The 4,687-nt window shown below is 37.9% G+C and overlaps 1 pseudogene; it reads left to right on the top strand.

Moving 5' to 3' along the window:
* The first annotated feature begins 3,946 nt into the window (after nt 1–3,946).
* On the top strand, nt 3,947–4,090 carry LOC117284906 (annotated as a pseudogene).
* Nucleotides 4,091–4,687: the final 597 nt, after the last annotated feature.

The following is a 4,687-nucleotide window of genomic DNA, read 5'->3' as shown; positions in this document are numbered from 1 at the left end:
GCTCCCTCGCAGGCCGGGAGCTCGCGCGCACGCCGCCGGGTGATCGCAGCTTCTCTATTTTATTAACCTCTGTCTACTGTAGATTCACTGAACAAGTCCTTTCTTTTATTGTAATCTTTTTTTACCTGAGAAGTTAATTCTGTTCTGATTTTCTCTATTAGCCTCATGCATCTGGGTTTTTTAATTTTGCTGCTATCATTTCAGAAAATTCAGGAGGTTGCTTCTGATTTCCTCTATCTCATTGTCTGCTGGACTTGGTTTTGGTGGGCTGGAGGTCTGGGTTTGCATTTTGTTTTTGTGTCTTTTCATTTTCACTTTGTTTTATGATACTGGAGACAAAACTCAGGACCTTGCACTTGCTAGTCAGGCAGCCAAACCACTGAGCTAAATCCCCAGCCTTCATTTTCTATTTTTAAATTTTAATTTGTTTTCTGTATTGACACTCGTAAATTTCTTAGGGTAGATAGTTGTATGACTAGTATTGAGACTTTCCTAGAAAATATGTATTCCTCAGAGATGTCTTCTGGGTGTAGCTGGCTCTTGATCTTTGTGTCTGTTCCAAGATTTTATCTTCCCAATTTAGTAGAGATGAGAAGTTGCTATTTGGCTAAGTTCCCAGTCCTTTGGTACTGGACTATGGTAATGGCTGTGATCCCAGACAATCACCATGTTGTCATACAAGGGAAACAACTGATTACAACAGACAGAGCATCCTGGTTAAAGTAATGCAATTAGCAATAACAGCATCAAGCAATACTTAGAAACTGACGTACTGTGGCATCTAATAATTTGATACCTTTAACAATAGGAACAAGATCTACAGATATATAGCAATATCCAACATAAAATAGTAACTTGTATGCACTGATTTCCCCCTTAGTAGAATGATTTTAACCTGTGGGGGGGGTAATCTAAGAGAGACAGAGGTCAAAGTAGATAAATGAAAAGGAATATAGTACAAGCAAATTTGAAGGGCAAAGCATGATCACTCAAGCTTTGGGAAATAGAAGAGGCTGGGACAAAAAGAAAGTAGGAGAAAACAAAAGAATATAGTAGCAAACCAGAAAGGCCAGAGATAATGTTCACTCATATAAAAATATCAAAAAATCAAGAAATACAGCTGAGGAAATAGAGAAACAAGACCAACAAGAACCACAACAAAACCAGACAGATACATAAAAACAAAACAAACAAGCAAAGAGAGAAAGGAGGAAAAAAAAACAGTAAAATTCCTCTGGTGCCCTCAGTTCTGTGATATTGTTCAAGTCAGAGCCCAAATCTGTGTTACCAAGTCTGACATGGGATAGTGCTGGGTGCGAGGCTGGTCTTGGCATCTGGATATGGGGCCTTGGGCCAGTCTTCAGCCAGCAGCTTTCCGGAAGTCCCTTGGCAGCCAGCCCGTATTTCCTTACCCTGTCTGGCTCTGGGTGTCTCTCCCAGTTGCTGTGGTGCCTTCAGCCAGAGACAGCCCAAGCCTGTTTCCTGTCCCATGCACAGTTGGACCTCTCCAGACCTTGCATAGTTTCCTTTGATCCACTTCACTGGCTCCTTTCACACCACTTATTATGGGGGCTGGTGCTGTCTTCCTACTCATTACTCTGAGAGTGGCCCAAAGCTTCTCAAATCCTGCTTCTGCATCCCTCTCTGGGCCACTGGTCATGAGATAGGAAGGGTGTACTCTTCCACTTACTATCCATTGCAGTCCCTAATTTTGTTGTCTCTAGAGGTCGCAGTGAACTGCTGTGATACATGACAAAAAAAAAAAAAATAAAAAAAAAAAAAAAAAAAAATGGTGGCAGGGAAGGGAGCAGCTTCCTGGTCCATTCGCCCCTGTGTGTGCTGGTGGAATTTTCCACTTCAAGCTCTGTGGGCTGGGACAGTGTTTTATAAAGTCCTATGCCTATGTTTTATTTGGTTTATGAGTCTCTATTTCAGATTTTGGCATCTGAGTGTATGTTCCTCCTTTTCTTCTAATTGCCTGTGATTTCAGTTCATTTTTCTCTGAATAGCTCTAACATAGTTCCTCCTATATTCATCCATGCAGAAAAGCCTTGTATCTTAGTTTTTTATCACAACAATAAAAAGCTAACTAATACAACATTTTTCAAAAGCAAACAAATTATAAACAAGGTTGTAATACAGAGAGATTATTGATTTTAAATATCTTTTACGTCATTCACATTAAATCTTTTTCTAGATGATTCTTTTACATAATAATCTCATCTAGGAGCTCCAGTGGAGTGATTGCTTAGTTCTTGGTGCTTAAATATAATATCATTTTCTATGATATTTTATAGTTTACCTTCCATTTTTGTTGTTTAATTTACTAACATTTTGTGTGCGTGCATGCACACTCACATGTGTGTGTATTTACTATCTGAAATCAAGGTAAAATTTATGGATAACTAATTACCTCAGCACCATATATTGAAAAGTCAATCGTTTCCCTTTCTCATTTGCCATTTTTGTTTATGTATGTATGAATCTGCTTCTGAACCATTTTTTATTTGCAGTACTGAGGATTAAACTCAGGACATCATACATTCTAAGCAAGCATTCTGCCACTGGTGCACCCCCAGCCATGAAGTTTCTATGTTTTTCTTATCAAATGGTTTGACAATATTCATAAAAATTACAGGAGCCTGGCATAGTGGCACATGCCTGTAATCCCAACACCTGGGAGGCCAAGGCAGGAGGATTGCTGTGAGTTCAAGACCAGCCTGAGCTACATAGTGAGTTCCAGGTCAGCCTCAACTACACAGTGAGACCCTGTCTCAAAAAAACAAACAAAAAAATCCATGTTGCCTAAATTACTTTGATGTATTAACTTTTCCTTCACTGAGACACAATACCTGACAAACACAACTTATAGGAGGAAAGGTTTAATTTAGTTCATGATTTCAGGTAATTCAGTATGTGCTCAGCAGTTTCCAAGGAAGAAAAATTATAGTGGAAGGGCATGGCAAAACAAAGATTCATAATTCATGGTGACATGAAATTAGAGCAGGGAGCAGTGTCAGGGAGGAAGTAGTGAGGGACCAGACAAACTTGAAGTCCACACATTCATGACCCACTCAGACACACCCAGATATGTGCTCCACCAATTCCCTGGGTGGATCCCAAAGCCAATTAAGCAGCACTCCACCCTCCTAACTGCCAAAATTGACTTTGTCGTAAGTCTATTTAGTAGAGCAAGATTCTCCACCCATCATTCTTTACGAATGCCTTAAATATTCTTGGAGCTTCCTATTTTCACACTTTTTTTCTTTTTTGAGAAGAGATCTTGCAATGTCTTCCAAACTGGTCTTATAATCATGCACTCTGGTGATCCCCTCCCCTCAGCTTTCTGAGGAGTTGGGACTACAACCTTGGGACTTCATGCCCAGTTTCCACAAATTTCCTGATCAATTTGGCAATTCAAAAAAATAGCCTGGAATTTTTTTATTACATTATTTTGGAGACAACTGAACTTTACATAGTATTGAGTCTTGCAATCTATAAATAGTTTAATCATATTACTGAATGCACCTCTTGTCAGGTGCTTTTATTTTTTAATTAAGTTTATTGGTACATTTTAGATATACATATCTAATCTTCCATCATTTTCCTAAGTTCCTCCAATTTTTTTATCTGTGCCTACTCAAGAATCACTAACCACAGTCATCATCTATTTATAATTTGATTTTTTTCTGGAGCTACATTCATCTGCTTTGTTACTTCTGCTTTTGCCATTTCAGAGAGTTTGAGTGGGTGGCCTTGGAATTGCTCCAACTTGCTACCTATTGAGTTTGCCTTGGGTGAGTTGGAAGTTTAGTGTTTCATCTTTCTTCTTTGTGTTCTCATTTTCTTTTTTTTAAATTTTTGTTCATGTATTGATGCTTGTAAACTGCTTATTGTAGGTAGCTTTATTGTTAGTATCAAGAGCTCCTTAGGAAATGACTAAATAATCACTTCTCAGCCTTTTGGCTAAGATCAAGTGTAGGAAATGACTAATATTCAGAGATGTCTTTTTGGTGTTACTGGCTTTAGACTTTTGAATCTATTGCAAGATCCTACCTCTTTAATTTATTGGGGATGAGTAGTTGCCACCTATTTGGCTTAGACTTGCTTTTTTGGTACTGGTCTATAGTGCTGTTTATGACCCTCAGGCAAACTCAGTCTTAGCATACAAGAACAACTGATTAGAACAGCTATGTTACCTTGGTTAAAGAAACACCATCAGTAATAACCATAGCAACAATCACAGCCTAGAAAATGTCAAACTTTGGAAACTATTAATTTGCTACCATTAACCTTATGAACAAGATTTATAGTTATATAAAAAGATCTAAAAAAAACCCAGAAAATTGTATACAGTAAATATCTTCTCAATAGAGTCATTTTTCTGGGGAAAATTTAAAATAGGTAAGAGGAATAAATATAGAAATAGAAAATGAGAAAGAGATTAGAAGCAAGGCTGAAAAATAAGGAATATTACACAACCTTTAGGAAAATGTTGAAGACAGGAGTGAAATAAAAAAGGTAGAAATAGAGACAACAGAACAAAGAAAACTTTTGAAAAGTCCACACTCATACAAAAACAAACACTGAAGAATAAAAAATGAAGAAGAAATCCACATCAGGGCATGTCTCTGCTGTCACTAAAGACAAAGGGGGCAGACAACCCATACCTGTGTTGGTTGACCCC

The sequence above is a fragment of the Fukomys damarensis genome, unplaced genomic scaffold (genome assembly GCF_012274545.1).
Source record: "Fukomys damarensis isolate Sample0158 unplaced genomic scaffold, DMR_v1.0_HiC HiC_scaffold_39, whole genome shotgun sequence".
In the NCBI taxonomy this organism is placed as follows: domain Eukaryota; kingdom Metazoa; phylum Chordata; class Mammalia; order Rodentia; family Bathyergidae; genus Fukomys; species Fukomys damarensis.
This window is presented reverse-complemented; position numbering and strand designations above follow the sequence as displayed.